This window comes from Anolis sagrei, chromosome X (genome assembly GCF_037176765.1).
Source record: "Anolis sagrei isolate rAnoSag1 chromosome X, rAnoSag1.mat, whole genome shotgun sequence".
Taxonomy (NCBI): Eukaryota; Metazoa; Chordata; class Lepidosauria; order Squamata; family Dactyloidae; genus Anolis; species Anolis sagrei.
In genome coordinates this window covers 78,537,543-78,554,025 of record NC_090034.1, presented here as the reverse complement: position 1 = coordinate 78,554,025, position 16,483 = coordinate 78,537,543, and the positions used below count along the sequence as shown (strand labels likewise).

Sequence of the window (16,483 nt, the reverse complement as noted above, 5' to 3'; positions counted from 1 at the left end):
CTGTTTGCTTCCCATTACTATTCTCTCCTAATTGTGTCTGCCGTACCGTCCACACATGACTTAGTAATTCCATGGGGCAAAGGTTGACACTTTTGCTGGTGACTTTCTGTGACTGTTCTCCATACTGTACAGCTAATGCTGTCTAAAGCCAGCTCAGCACCATCGCACGACTCAGGTTCAAATCTTGGTGTGGTCAGGATGTTTGCAAGGTGGCTTTGAACCAGTCACAAACTTTTCGGCCTTCTATTTGGGCTGTTGTGAGGATCAATGAAAGAATCCATTTATTCATGTTTTTATTCAAACAATAAATCCATGCCCGTGCCATCTCATTTTTGCCCTTAATATGCTGAAGACATGTAAGACTCCTATAGAATGTATAATCATTATTAGGCTTACATATACTGTACATGTGCAAAGGAAAGCAGGGCTCAGGATTTGGGAGGAGTTTGGGAAGTGACGCTTAAAAAAGCAATTTTTTTAGCTGTTTCCTATGCACCTTATAGACTTATTAGCTGTACCCGCCACACGCTGCTGTAGCCAACCATCCCTCCCTCTTTCTCTCCTCCTTTCTTTCTCTCCTCCCTTCCTTCCTTCCCTCCCTCTTTCCTCCCTCCCTTCACTTTTTTCTTTCCTTCTCTTTTTTCCTTCCTTCCTTCTCTACCTCTTTTCTTCCTCCCTCCCTTTTTCTTTCCCTTTCCTTCCTTCCCCCCTTTTTCTTTCCCTTCCTTTCTCTCCTTCCTTCCTTTTCTACCTTTTTCTTTCCTTTCCCCTTTCCCCTTTCCTTTCTCTCTTTCCTTCCTTCCTTCTCTACCTCTTTCCTTCCTTTCCCCTTTTTCTTTCCCTTTCCTTCCTTCCTTCCTTCCTTCTCTACCTTTTTCCTTCCTTCCCCCTTCCTTTCCCTTTCCTTTCTCTCCTTCCTTCCTTCTCTACCTTTTTCCTTCCTTCCCCCTTCTTCCCCTTTCCTTTCTCTCCTTCCTTCCTTCTCTACCTCTTTCCTTCCTTTCCCCTTTTTCTTTCCCTTTCCTTCCTTTCTTCCTTCTCTACCCTTTTCCTTCCTTCCCCCTTCCTTCCCCTTTCCTTTCTCTCCTTCCTTCCTTCTCTACCTTTTCCCTTCCTTCTCCCCTTTTCTTTCCCTTTCCTTTTCTCCTTCCTTCCTTCTCTACCTTTTCCCTTCCTTCCCCCTTTTCCCCCTTTCCTTTCTCTCCTTCCTTCTCCACCTTTTTCCTTCCTTCCCCCTTTTTCTTTCCCTTTCCTTTATCTCCTTCCTTTCTTCCTTCTCTACCTTTTCCCTTCCTTCCCCTTTCTTCCCCTTTCTTTTCTCGCCTTCCTTCCTTCTCTACCTTTTTCCTTCCTTCCCCCTTTCTTTCCCTTTCCTTTCTCTCCTTCCTTCCTTCTCTACCTTTTCCTTCCTTCCCCCCTTTTCTTTCCCTTTCCTTTCTCTCTTTCCTTCCTTCCTTCTCTACCTATTCTTGGACTGTAACTCAGCAGTCCTCCTGATTGATTTATCTATCTACCTACTATCTATCTCTATCTGATGTAGATATTTTATCTATTTGGAGGATTGCTGGGAGTTGCAGTCCAGGAATAGGAAATTGGGAATGGGATGCTCTCAAAGAAATCCAAGGAGAAGCAAGCTTGTATCTTGGAAGCAGTGCATTTGGAGCATCCTCCTCCCCTAAAGGGCCTGGTCTAGGGGATGCTGGGAGCTGTCATTTTTGTGCATGCACTGTATCATCATTTAGATTTTTTTGGGTTTTTAAGTGCTTTCTGCTGTTTTTTGTAGGGGTTTATGAGTGATGGTCACTTGTTGGTCTGTTAGGGTTTGGCACAATTCCATCGTGGGTGGAGTTCAGAATGCTCTTTGATTGTAGGTTAACTATAAACCCCAGCAACTACAACTCCCAAATGACAAAATCAATCCGCCCAACCCCACCAGTATTCAAATTTGGGTGTAATGGGTATTTGTGCCGAATTTGGTCCAGTGAATGAAAAGATATCCTGCATAGCAGATATTTGCATTACGATTCATATCAGTAGCAAAACTACAGTTATGAAGTAGCCACGGAAATAATGTTATGGTTGTGGGGTCACCACAACACGAGGAACTATATGAAGGGGTTGCGGCATGAGGACGTTTGAGAAACACGGCCCTAAAGCTTCAGAGAGCTTTTGTTCAACCATTTCAAAGCTCCCTGCTTGAGCAGTGATGGCACGATTGTCAGCATAGATGAAACTCTACATCCCCTTCTGGCAGTGGTTGGTCATTTGTGTAAATGTGAAACATTGATGGAGAAAGCATATATATGCCATGTCTCTCAGCGTGGCTTTAATACAGCTGTGTGGAAGGGACCCTCAGTAATGGTGCTGTTGGTGTCTTTGGTCACCTTTTCCCGAACCTGACGCCTTGGAGGCCAATGCCCCCACCCCACTCCCCTCAGACGACAGGGCACCCATGCCCCTCAGGTGGGCGGCATGGACACTTCACCCCCCCTCAGATGACAGGGCACCCATGCCCCTCAGTTGGGTGGCAGGGACACTTCACCCCACCCATACACCCCCCTCAGACGACAGGGTGCCCACGCCCCTCAGGTGGGTGGCAGGGACACCTCACCCCACCCATCCTCGTCAGATGACAGGGTGCCCACACCTCACAGGTGGGCAGCAGGGACACTCTACCCCACCTCCACTCCCAGAGGCGGCCCTAGGTAATTTTCAAGGGTAAGCAAACAGTATTTTGCCCCCCCCCCCCAACCAATCACTGATATATATTTTCTGTTTGTCGTGGGAGTTCTGTGTGCCATATTTGGTTCAATTCCATCATTGGTGGAGTTCAGGATGCTCTTTGATTGTAGGTGAACTATACACCCCAGTAACTACAACTCGCATGTGTCAAGGTCTATTTTCCCCCAAGAGCGCCTCAAGAGTGCCCCTGGGCACAATCAACTATACTGCAAATTCTTACTTTGCGTAATGGGTTGAGCCGCCCCTGCCCACTCCCTTCAGATGACAGGGCACGCACGCCCCTCAGGTGGGCGGCAGTGACACTTCACACCCCCTCAGACGACAGGGTGTCCACGCCCCTCAGGTGAGTGGCAGGGACACTCCACCCCACCCCACTCCCCTCAGATGACAGGGCACGCACGCCCCTCAGATGGGCCGCAGTGACACTTCATCCCACTTCCAGGGTGCCCACGCCCCTCAGGTGGGCGACAGGGACACCTCACCCCACTCCCCTCAAATGACGGGGCGCCCATGCCCCTCAGGTGGGCGGCAGTGACACTTAACCCCTCCCCCCCTGACGACAGGGTGTCCACGCCCCTCAGGTGAGTGGCAGGGACACTCCACCCCACCCCACTCCCCTCAGATGATAGGGCAGGCACGCCCCTCTGATGGGCGGCAGTGACACTTCACACACCCCCCTCAGACGACGGGGTGTCCACGCCCCTCAGGTGGGCGGCAGGGACACTCCACCCCACCCCCACCACTCCCCTCAGATGACAGGGCATGCACGCCCCTCAGGTGGGCAGCAGTGACACTTCACCCCACTCCCAGGGTGCCCACGCTCCTCAGGTGGGCGACAGGGACACCTCACCCCACTCCCCTCAAACGACAGGGGGCCCATGCCCCTCAGGTGGGCGGCAGTGACACTTAACCCCTCCCCCCTCAGACGACAGGGTGTCCACGCCCCTCAGGTGGATGGCAGGGACACTCCACCCCACCCACTCCCCTCAGATGACAGGGCACGCACGCACGCCCCTCAGGTGGGCGGCAGTGACACTTCACCCCATCCCCCTCAGACGACAGGGTGCCCACGCCTTTCAGGTGGGCGGCAGGGACACTCCACCCCACCCCCTTCAGATGACAGGGCACGCACGCCCCTCAGGTGGACGGCAGTGACACTTCACCCCACTCTCCTCAGACAACAGGGCACGCACGCCCCTCAGGTGAGCGGAGGTGACACTTCACCCTACTCCCCTCAGACGACAGGGCGCCCACGCCCCTCAGGTGGGCGGCAGGGACACTTCACACCCCCCCCCCAGACCACAGGGTGCCCACGCCCCTCAGGTGGGAGGCAGGGACACTCCACCCCACCCCCTCAAACGCCAGGGCCCGCCTGAGGGGGCTTGGGGTGGAGTGTCCCTGCCGCCCACCTGAGGGGCGTGGGCGCTGGCCTCCAAGGCCCTCCTCCCGTCCGGAAAGGGGAGGGCTGTGGGAAGGCCAGAAGGAGGTGTGTGCCAATGAGCGCAGAGCTCGAGGAGGCGCCTTGAATGGGAAGCCTCTCCTCGGCGCAGCTTCGCCTCCTGAATGAAGCCTCCTCGCCGTCTCTTTCTCGCCAGCCCGCTTCGGACCGACCAGAGTGAAGGTAAGGGCCACGCAAAGGGGGGGGGGGGGGGGGTTGCCTGAAAAGGCTTCGGAGGGCGGGTGCGTTGACAACAAAAGCGGGGGAAAGGAAGGTTGGGAGGCCAGTGGGGTGTGCGTATGGATAGCGGGGCTTCTTTTCCTTTATTTCACCGGTGTGAGGCCTTCAGGTGTGTTTGTTTTGTGAGGGGTTAGCGTCGACTTAAGGGACCGGGTGAGGGGCGCTGCGCCCTTCTTCCCCTTTTGCTTCTCCTTTTCCATCTGAGGGTGGTTCAACTACATACACACCCACTCCTCCCGCGCGGGGCTCCTGATTGGTCCCCTCACGAGCCCCCCTCCTTTTGGCAACCCCCCATCCCGTTCTGAACAGGCCCCGCCCCTTTGGCACAAGCCCCGCCTCTTTCTGAGCAAACCCCTCCCCCTTTCTGAGCAAGCCCCACCCCCTTTATTTCATTGTTAAGCATTAACATAACAATTTACAATATACCCTTATTATTATAATCTATCTATCTATCTTTATACTCCGCTTGATCTCTCCCGAAGGGGACTCAAAGCGACTTAATGTAAAAACATTAGCATACAATTTAAAATATACTATTATTATTATTATTATTGTATGTATTTCTACCCCACTTTATCTCTCCCAAAAGAGACTCAAAGCAGGTTTAACATAAAAGTCTTGTTGTTCTTTCGTTCAGTCGTTTCCGACTCTTCGTGACCTCATGGACCAGCCCGCGCCAGAGCTCCCTGTCGGCTGTCACCACCCCCAGCTCCTTAGCATACCATTTGAAATATACGATTATTGTTAATATTATATTGATTTATACCCCGCTTGATCTCTCCTGAAACGGACTCAAATCGGCTTAACGTAAAAGTATTAGCATACAATTTTAAATATACTACTACTACTTTTATTATATTTATACATTGCTTTATCTCTCTCGAAAGAGATTCAAAACAGCTTAACGTACAAGCATTAGCATGCAATTTAAAATTTGTTGTTGTTGTTGTTATTATATTTATATTCTGCTTTATCTCTCCCAAAAGAGACTCAAAGCAGGTTAACATAAAAGCATTAGCATACAATTTAAAAGATATTATTATTATTATTATTATTATTATTATTATTATATTTATACTCTGCTTTATCTCTCCCAAAAGAGACTCAAAGCAGCTTGACATAAAAGCATTAGCATACAATTTTAAATTTATTATAATTATTATAATTATTATATTTATACTCTGCTTTATCTCTCCCAAAAGAGACTCAAAGCAGGTTAACATAAAAGCATTAGCATACAATTTTAAATATATTATTATTATTACTATTATTATTATATTTATACTCTGCCTTATCTCTCCCGAAAGAGACTCAAAGTGGGTTGACATAATAGCATTAGCATACAATTTTAAATATACTACTACTACTACTATTATTATTTTTATTTATACACTGCTTTATCTCTCTCGAAAGAGATTCAAAATGGCTTAACGTACAAGCATTAGCATGCAATTTAAAATATATTTAAAATGTATTATTATTATTATTTATACTGTGCTTTATCTCTCCAAAAGATACTCAAAGAAGGTTAACATAAAAGCATTAGCATACAATTTAAAATATATTATTATTATTGTTTGAAACAACAAGATGAGTCCACAGCGGACACTCTGCTGACTGTTGTATTGGATCACACGTCGGACACTTCCCAAGTGTCTAGGACTGTGTGATGTATCGGCGAATAATGCGTGCAGAGCTGAGTAGGATGGCCTTTTGCAGCTGGCAGATGGTAATTTTGTCAGCGCTGATTGTGTTTAAGTGCAGACCAAGGTCTTTAGACACTGCACCCAGTGTGCCGATCACCACTGGGACCAGTTTGATCTTTAAATCCTCATATCGTGTCGTCTTTTCCAGTTGTTTCTCATTAATCCTGCTGTCACCTGGGATTGCAACATCGACAATCCATACTTTGTTATTATTATTATTATCATTATTATATTTATACACTGCTTCATCTCTCTCAAAAGAGACTCAAACCGGCTAGACTTAAAAGCATTAGCATGCAATTAAAAAATTATTATTATTATTATTATTATTATTATTATTATTATTATTATTCTCTGCTTTATCTCTCCCAAAAGAGACTCAAAGGAGGTTAGCATAAAAGCATTAGCATACAATTTAAAATATATTGTTATTATTATAATGTATTGTCGAAGGCTTTCATGGCCGGAATCACTGTGTTGTTGTAGGTATTTTTGGGCTAGGTGACCATGTTCTAGAGCAGGGGTCCTCAAACCTTTTAAACCGGGGGCCAGTTCACTGTCCCTCAGACCGTTGGAGGGCCGGACTATAGGTTTTTTTTAAATCAATTAAAAAATTCCTATGCACATTGCACATATCTTATTTTGCTGTGTGGAAGAGCCCTTAGAGGTGTTCTTTCTAGCCCTCTTTAGGCAGTAATTCCAGGAGCAGAGAATGGGAAATCTTCCTATTTCTAGTCTGAACAAAATCTGGCTACCAGTATTAAAAAAAAAAACTCTAAAATTATAACTGTAAATAAAGAACAGCACTCAAACACAGGGGAACTCCAGACAAGAAACAATCAGGGCCAGCTAATCACCTCTCAACAAAGGATTCTCCCTAAAAACTGTCAGGCTATGAAATGGTAATCAAGGTGGCCAGTTGAAACATTCATACCTACCTCCAACAGACAAGAGTTCTTTCTCCCACCCTGGATCTTCCACAATTTTCCTAGTTAAAGGTTTTCCTCTGACATGAAGTCCAGTCGTGTCTGACTCTGGGGTGTGGTGCTCATCTGCATTTCTAAGTCGAAGAGCCGGCGTTGTCCGTAAACACCTCCAAGGTCATGTGGCCAGCATGACTGCATGGAGCGCCGGGGCAGCCTCCCTTGGCTGGCTCACGCTGCCCATCGGGCCCGAAGGGCAGCGTGAGCCTGCCAAGGGAGGAGCAGCCCCACGCAGCCTACTCGCGTGTAAAGCACCTCGCGAGGTGCTTTACGTGCGAGTAGGCCATGTGGAGCAGCTGCCCTTGGCTGGCTCATGCTGCCCATCGGGCCTGACGGATAGCGTGAGCCAGCCAAGGGAGGGGCACTGTGTGTGTGTGTGTGTGGGGGGGGCGCTCCTCCTCCACGGGCTGGATAAGTCTCCTTGGCGGGTCGGAAGTGGCCCGCGGGCCGTAGTTTGGGGACCCCTGTTCTAGAGGCATTCTCTCCTGACATTTCACCTGCATCTATGACAAGCATCCTCAGAGGTAGTGAGGTAGTGAATTCACTACCACTGAGGATGCTTGCCATAGGTGCAGGCGAAACGTCAGGAGAGAATGCCTCTAGAACATGGCCACATAGCCCCAAAAAACCTACAACAACCTATTATTATAATATTTGTACTCTGATTGATCTCTCCCAAAAGAGACTCAAAGCGGCTTGACATAAAAGTATTAGCATACTATTTAAAATATATTATTATTATTATATTTATACCTCGCTCAATCACTCCCGAAAGAGACTCAAAGCGGGCTTAACATAAAAGCATTAGCATACAATTTAAAATATACTACTACTACCATTATTATTATTATTATTATTAATATTAATATTATTACTGTTATTATAATTATACCTCACTTTATCTCTCCTGAAGGGAACTCAAAGCGGATAAACATAAAAGCATAAAAAATTACCAACATTAAAATAGAATCAAACACCAACAGTACTAAAAAGTTCACAGCCAAAATCCATCAGAATGGGTAAAACCCACAGCACACCTAGATTGCCTCATCACACTAGAGAATGAACTCACTATAAATCTGGTTTCTACCTCCTGCAGAATTCTGGGGTTTGTAGTTTAGTGAGGCTGTTAAAGGCTCCTCCCTAAACTACAAACCCCAGAATTCTGCAGGAAGCAGCAACCAGATTTTAAGTGGATTTTAAGCCTGTCTGAAAAGGAAAGTTTTGGCCTGCTGCCGGAAGGAAGGAAAGCAGTGAGGACGGGGCCCTTCTGGCTTCATTGGGAAAAAGGAGTTCCAGAGTCGAGGGGCATTTGCCACTGAGAAGGAAGGAAGGTCCTCTTCTCTCTCATTCCCATCAACCGGGCTTGAGATAGAGGTGGGACCGAGAGAAGGAACGGGCTCTCCTGAAGGGGATCTCAGGGCCCAGAATGCAGGTTTGTGCAAGGGGATGTGGTTGGTGAAATAGCCTGGACATGAACCATCTAGGGCTTTAAGGTCATCACCAGCATTTGAATTGTGCCTGGAAAAAGACTAGCACCCAGTGGAGCTCCTTCAACAGGGAGGTTCCTCACTCCCTGCCTCCATCCCCAGTGAGCAATCTGGCTGGAGCTCTTTGGACCAGCTGGAGTTCCTTGCACTCTTCAGAGGCAGCCCCACATAGAGCACACTACAGTAATCCACATGAAATGTAACTAAGGCATGGACCACCGTGGCCAAATCTGGCTTTTCAAGGAATGGGCACAGTTGGCACATCCGTTTTAACTATGCAAAGGATCTCCCGGCCACTGCTGACACCTGGACCTTTGGATTCAGTCCAGAAGGACCCCCAAACTGCAGATATATGTCTTCAGGGGGAGAGTAACCCCATCCAGCACAGGCTGGATCCCTATTCCCTGGTCTGCCTTCTGACTGACCAGGGGTACCTCTGTCTTGCCTGGATTCAGTTACAATTTGTTTGCCCTCATCCAGTCCATTACTGTTGACAGGCACTGGTCAGGACAGCTTCCTTGACTTTAAGTGGAAAGGAGTAGTAGAATTGGGTGTCATCTGCATATATGTATCACCGTTCTCCAAAACTCTGGATGACCTCTCCCAGCGGTTTCATGTATATGTTGAAATTAAAACTTGTGCGCCAGCTGCGCCCATACCTTGGGAAGTTTGACTTGGCCATGGTAGTCCACGCTCTGGTTGCATCCTGTATAGGCTACTGCAACGCTTTTTATGTGGGGCTGCCTTTGAAGACTGTGCGGAAGCTTCAAATGGTCCAACGGGCGGCAGCCTGGTTGTTAACAGGAGTGGCGCTTAGGGAGCACACAACTCCTCTGTTGCGCCAGCTCCAGTGGCTGCCAGTCCGCTACTGAGCACAATTCCAAATGCTGGCTTTAGTTTATAAACCCCTATAAAGCCCAGCTTATCTGTCTGAACGTATCTCTCCTTATAAACCATCTAGGACCCTAAGATCTTCTGGAGAGACCCTGCTCTCGGTCCCCCTTTTTCACAGATGCAGTTGGCAGGAATAAGAGTCAGGGACTTCTCAGCAGTGGCCCCTTGGCTGTGGAACACCCTAGATATATTAGATCAACCCTCACCCTCTGTTGTGACTCAGCTGGAATCACAGACTGTCTCTGATGAGGATGATGGGACTCAGGTTCACAGTTTGGTTCAAGATGTCCCTATGGTTCAAGATGTCCCTGTTATAGACGATGAAGAAGTGCAATTTCCCACAGCAAGGCATGAGAGTGTTAATACTGACAATAGCCAGGTGCAGATTGATTCAGAGAAGGAAGATAATTCTCAGCCTGATAATGAACAAGCAGGAAAACAGTCTGACATCAACGAACAGACAGACCTTGACGAAATGGGAACCTTAGATCGGACTGACCGTTTGGAATTCTGAGTCCGAAGGAGTGAAAGGATAGCTAACAATAGGGAGGCCAGGGGCCAACGAAACGCCTTCGTGTTTTGCAAAGGATATTAAGCCATGTGTGTGAGACCAAATCTTTGTCAAAGCAACTTTGTGTTCTACTAAGAAGCTTGCCTATGCTTGGCTGGATTTAACTTACAGTTTTTGTGTTCATGATTTCAGGGCCTTGTCATGTTCTCTTGGGTTTTGCTTTGCTGGTGCCTTTTTTGGATTAAGCTTCAAGTGCTTTAGGATATTGATCTGTTGGAACATTAACCTTTGCTTTTACAAACCGTTTACCTTTTGTTTTTAATAAACTATAAAGACTTCTGGCTGTGTGTGGTTTGGTGTCTTCAGCAAGGTGAATCTACTCTGAGGTGCAAAACTCTCTTGATATTTCGCAAAAAAGTTAAAACCTGGCTTTTTGAGCAAGCTTTCCCAAATGCAGTGTAGCAGACAAACTCTGATCTTCGGAACGAATGGATAATGATTTTAGTAATGAGACGCAGAGGATTTATATTTTTACTTTTTTATTATTTATTGAATTTTACTTATGTTAAATGTTTTAATTGTTTTTATGTTATTGCGGGCATCAAATTGTGCCGTTTGTAAAGCGCCCCGAGTCGCCCTCGGGCTGAGAATGGCGATATATAAATATAGTAAAGAAATAAATAAATAGCATGGGGAACAAAATGGAACCCTGAGGAAACCCACGGGACAATGGACAGGGGTTCGAACAGGAGTCCCCCAGAACCACCTTCTGGGTATGGTCTTCCAGGAAGGACCGGAGCCACTGTAAGACAGTGCGTCCTAGTCCCATGGCAGCGAAACGACCCGGGAGGAGACCATGGTCAATAGTATTGAAAGCCACTGAGATATCCAGGAGAACCAACAAAGACACACTCTCTCTGTCTAGCTCTCTGTGGAGATCATCCACCAAGGCAACCAAAGCTGTCTCTGTTCCGTAATGCCCACACTGGAGACAGCAGCCCTGAGAAAGTTGGCTGCACCGCTTCCTCTCTCGCCCTGCATCTGCCTCTGCTTTGCATTAACCTTTTCCCAATCTTTCCCTCTTTCTTACTCTCTCTTTGCCTCCTTCCTCCAAAATAGGGCTAGTCTTACTTCTTCTTTCCAATTTAAATTGGCCGCTTTCTACCCCTATTGTCGGCAGCGCAGGGTGGTCCGGGAATTGGCTTCTCTTTCCCACGGAAATCCTGTTTTGTTTTGGTTTTTTTCCTGGGGGGGGGGGGGGGAGTTGGAGAGGAACAGGTTTCCATGGTGATGCTTCTTCTGCAGCCCCCCCCCCCATGGCGTGTTTTTATTTCTAAGGATTTCTATGAAGAGTCCTTGCAGCTTGGAAGCCAAACACGTGCCTTAATGGTTGGCTCTAGTCCTCCAGGTGTTTTGGACTTCATCTCCTAGAAGCTTCTGCTGCATTGGCCAAAGATCAGGCATTGGGAGGGATGAAGACCAGAAATATCTCGAAGGCCGGATTCCACATTGTTGAGCAGCCCGCCTGCACATTATTATTATTAGTATTATTAGTATTATTATTAGTATTATTAGTATTATTAGTATTAGTGTATTATTGTGTGTTTATATCCCACTTTTTCCCTCCATACAGATACTCAAAGCGGCTCACCACTAAAGCATTGCAATACAATTTAAAATATACAAGTACTAAAACTAGTCCCTCAGGTGTTTGGGGGACTCCAACTCCCAGAAGCCCTGGCCAGGTTGTCCAATGCTCAGGGATTCTGGAAGCAGAAGTCTGAAAACCTTGCAGGGCCACAGGTTGTGCAGGCCAGCTGTAGAAGGCCCTGGATCAGGCATGGGCCAACTTCAGCCCTACGGGTGTTTTGGACTTCAACTCCCACAATACCGGCTGTTAGGGTGTCTTACCCAGGGGGCTGAGGCAGGGCCGTAGCCAGAAAAAAATTTCGGGGAGGGTTGAAAATTTGCGGGGTTTTTTTTGGAAAATTTTGGCGGGGGAGGTTTAAAATTACGGGAGGGGGTTGAAAATTTCGGGGGGGGGGGGGTTAGGGTCACGCAGAAGCAAAGAGCACAGCAGGGGGCAGAGCAGCCTTCAATAGCCTGCAGCTCCGCCCCTGTCAACCACCTCCACCAAGTCTGGCCTCCTTAATGAGAGCATTCAGCCCCCCCCCCCCCAAAAAAACTTGGTTGCTTCGCCACATCGGCTATTGCTGCAAGTCATGACAGTGTGAATAAATTGTTAATATTTGCTTGAGATAGTGCTTGCAGTTCTGGAGGGACTCTTGATTTTTTGGGTCTCATAGACTTTGCATGGGGATTTGGTTAACCAGTTAAAATTCATGAGTTAACCAGTTTTTTTTTTAACCTGAAAAATTTTGGGGGGGGGGTGAACCCCTACCCACCCCCGGCTACAGGCCTGGGCTGAGGTTAGTCTTTGCCTGTCCTAGATTCAGTTTCCGACCCCATTTGTAAGGACTAGGAAAGATCCCTGTCAGAAACAAGAGAACCAGGATTTTGAGGGAGGGAAATCAATGTTGCAAAACTGAGTTTGTACCTGTGCAGCTCTGGGCCAAGGAAGCAAACACCCACTCCTTTTGTGACCAAGCAACAAAAGGGATGTAGTGAAAGTTGGTCAAACTCAGGAAAGGACACACAAAGGGGAGCTGCATCTGTTTGCCTTATCTTGAGGCCCCTTCCTGTATCAAATCAACATTGAATTGGATAATATAGGAGTGTGGGCTCAGATTTTTTTAATTATTATTCGTCTACGGAGTGACTTGAGAAACTGCAATTCACTTCTGGTGTGAGAGAATTGGCTGTCTGCAAGGACGTTGCCCAGGGGATGCCTGGATGTTTGATGTTTTACCATCCTTGTGAGAGGCTTCTCTCATGTCCCCGCATGGGGAGCTGGAGCTGACAGAGGGAGCTCAACCCACTCTCCTCAGATTCGAACCACTGACCTATTGGTCAACAGTCCTGCCGGCATAAGGGTTTAACCCATTGTGCCATTGGGGCTCAGATAACCCAGTTCAAAGCAGATATTGTGGATGATCTGCCTTGATATTCTTAGTTATGTGGTTTTGTGGAAGGGCCCCCAGTGTACCTGGAAGGGCAAGATTTTGCCCCTCCCTCCTTTGCCTTCTTTGCTGAATTAATGGGATACAGGCTATAGGTTCTTCCTGAGTTACAAACATCCAATGTACAAATGACTCCTAGTTAAGAATGGGGCTGAGACAACAGGAAGTGGGAGAAATCTACCCTTTGGAAAGGAAATCCACTCTTGAAAGAGTTCTTATCATGGGAAAAAGGGGTCTCCATTGAAGCTTTACCACCAGTTCTTGTTTCCACAACAAGCCATCCCGCCCCCCGCCCCCCCCCCCCAAACCTGATTATCACAAAACCAAAAGTGAAGGAAAATCGGCACAGGCAGCAAAACAAATGCCACAGGAGTATTGGCCTTTCACTATGCTATCCCCTGGTGGCACAGCGGATTAAACTGCTGAGCTGCCAAACTTGCTGACCAAAAGGTTGGTGGTTCGAATCTGGGGAGCGGGATGAGTTCCTGCCCAGCTTCTGCCAACCTAGCACTTCGAAAACATGCAAGTGTGAGAAGATTAATGGGTACAGTTCACCTACAATCAAAGAGCATTCTGAATTCCACCAACGATGGAATTGAACCAAAACTTGGCACATAGAAACTCCCATAACCAACAGAAAATACTAGAAGAGTTTGGTGGTCACTGACCTTGAGTTTTGGAGTTGTAGTTCACCTACATCCAGAGAGTGCTATGGACCCAAACAATGATAGGTCTGGACCAGGGTCCTCAAACTATTTAAACAGAGGGCCAGGTCATAGTCCCTCAAACTGTTAGAGGGCCGGAGTATAATTTGAAAAAAACATGAATGAATTCCTATGCACACTGCACATATCTTATTTGTAGTGCAAAAAACTACAAAAAACAATACAATAATTAAAATGAAGAACAATTTTAACAAATATAAAATTATTAGTATTTCAATGTGAAGTGTGGGCCTCCTTTTGGCTGATGAGATAGGACTGTTGTTGTGTGCTCTCAAGTAATTTCAGACTTAGGTTGACTCTGAGCGAGGGCCGGGTAAATGACCTTGGAGGGCCGTATCCGGGCCCCGGGCCTTAGTTTGAGGACCCCTGGTCTGGACAAAACTTGGCACAAATACCTAGTATGCCCAAATGTCAACGCTGGTGGAGTTTGGGGAAAATAGACTTGACATTTGGGAGTTGTAGTTGCTGGGATTTATAATTCAACTGCAATCAAACAGCATTCTGAACCCACCAATAATAGAATTGGGCCAAACTTCCTGCACAGAACCCCCATGACCAACAGAAAATAGTGTGTTTTCAGCTGGTCTTTGGCGACCCCTCAGACACCCCCTTGTGACTCCTCAGAGGTCTCAACCCACAGGTTAAGAAATGCTGCCTGAAAAGCAGTTCCTGAAGCAGAGCTTTCCAAACTTTTCATGTCGGGGACCAGTTTTTGAGGCACGCCTCCTTTAGTGACATGCTCATTCAGTTTTACTCGCAAACTGGAGTTAAACCAACCCCTTATAAGACTTTCATACAATACATACAAATTTCTTAGAAACTTTGTGTCAATGAAGTTTGGCCATTTTCCCTTACTTTACTTTGCTTAGTGAGAAACGTATCCATTTTAGTGGTAAGGACTTCAAGCCACTTAACAAATTTGTGTCAATTACAAAAGTTTTAACAGTATCTAAACTTGAACAGGAGCACCCCCTGCTTCTGCAGTGATTGGAGTTTGTTTAAATGGATGCTGGTCAGCATGTTTTAATTGTGCATTCCACTCTGGCTGAAGGGGGTTGGACTAGATGCCCTCTAGGGCAGACATGGGCAAACTTCAGCTTTCCAGGTGTTTTGGACTTCGACTCCCACAATTCCTAACAGCCTCAGGCCCCTTCCTTTTCCCCCTCAGCTGCTGTTTGCTTGGGCTCTTCAGAGCAGACAACTTGGTTAAACAAACTTGTTCATGACCAGCTCTCAAGTTGGCTTCTGTTTTTGAATGGATTTTTGCTTAAGTTCATTTTTTCATGCTATGGATTATTGGCTGTGCTTTGATTTTCATGTAGCTTGTTATTTTGGTTTTCACATATCTTCCTCTTGGATTTATTGTATTTTGATATCTTGGATTTTCATGGACATTACCAAATTGGACTTTTGATCTTTGTATTTTGGACTTTTGCTATCTTATAGCCCCTTTTCTATTGCCTTTTGGGACATACTGTTTTCCTTTTTGTATTTGCCTTTTGTAACTAAAGTTCTGTAATTAGCAAGTTTTATGCTGCGTTTAAAGGTGTTCTTGATCTGTTAGCAAGCTTTAATACCATTGAGTAGCCATGAAGCTGCAAAGTCAATCAGCGAGGGTATCTGCATAGCCTGGCCTTTGTTGCCTGGAGGCATCCTCTGTTTGGGAGGTGCTCGCTGGCATCGTTTCTTCCACTTATTTGGTGCCAGGGTATATTTTTAGATGCTGAATTCACATTTTGCTTGCCTTGGTATGGGCATTTGAACCATATATTCATATGCATGTCCTGTCCAGATGGTTTTAAGTGGTTGAGGGGAAAAAGGAAAGGGTCTGAGGCTATTAGAAATTGTGGGAGTTGAAGTCGAAAACACCTGGAGAGCCCAAGTTTGCTCATGCGTGGTATAGACAATGTTATTTGTTTAATTTCTTGTTCTACCAGGTTTGGCTTCCCCTAATTCATGTTTCTCACATTCGTTGTTACTATTATATGTGTTGTGCATGTTTTGACTCTTCTTTCACCTCTGAGCATATTGGCAGCTGAACATCCTTTCTGCTTGGATCCAGTTGTATTATTAGACCCAGTGCTGCTTATACATAGCATTATAGAATCATAGAATTATCAACCCAGTGCTGGTGAAAATCTGCTTTTCTTTTGACTTTCTGATTTCTCCTAATTTTACTCAATCATTGAAGTGCCAATTTTATTTTATATGGCTGCAATTTATAATCTGTTTCATTGTAGATTAATCAACAAGGCAGCGTTTCTCAACCTGGGGGTGCAATGGAGTGTCAGAGGAATCACCAAAGACCATCAGAAAACACAGTATTTTCTGTTGGTCATGGGGATTCTGTGTGGGAAGTTTGGGCCAATTCTATTGTTGGTGGGGTTCAGAATGCTCTTATTCTAGGTGAACTATAAATCCCAGCAACTACAACTCCCAAATGTCAACTCTATTTTCCCCAATCCCCACATTTGAGCATACTGAATATTCATAGAATCATAGAATCAAAGAGTTGGAAGAGACCTCATGGGCCATCCAGTCCAATCCCCTGCCAAGAAGCAGGAATATTGCATTCAAATCACCCCTGACAGATGGCCATCCAGCCTCTGTTTAAAAGCTTCCAAAGAAGGAGCCTCCACCACACTCCGGGGCAGAGAGTTCCACTGCTGAACGG

General features: G+C 46.4%; 1 protein-coding gene across 3 annotated transcripts in view; it reads left to right on the top strand.

Moving 5' to 3' along the window:
• The first annotated feature begins 4,207 nt into the window (after positions 1–4,207).
• LOC132780600 (proto-oncogene tyrosine-protein kinase Yrk) overlaps positions 4,208–16,483 on the top strand; it is a 136,274-nt gene continuing 123,998 nt past the window's right edge. For all 3 annotated transcript variants that reach the window (XM_060784328.2, XM_060784330.2, XM_060784329.2), the window contains exon 1: positions 4,208–4,363. The gene's annotated coding sequence lies outside the window, so the exon portion shown is untranslated. The remainder of the gene's footprint in view (positions 4,364–16,483) is intronic.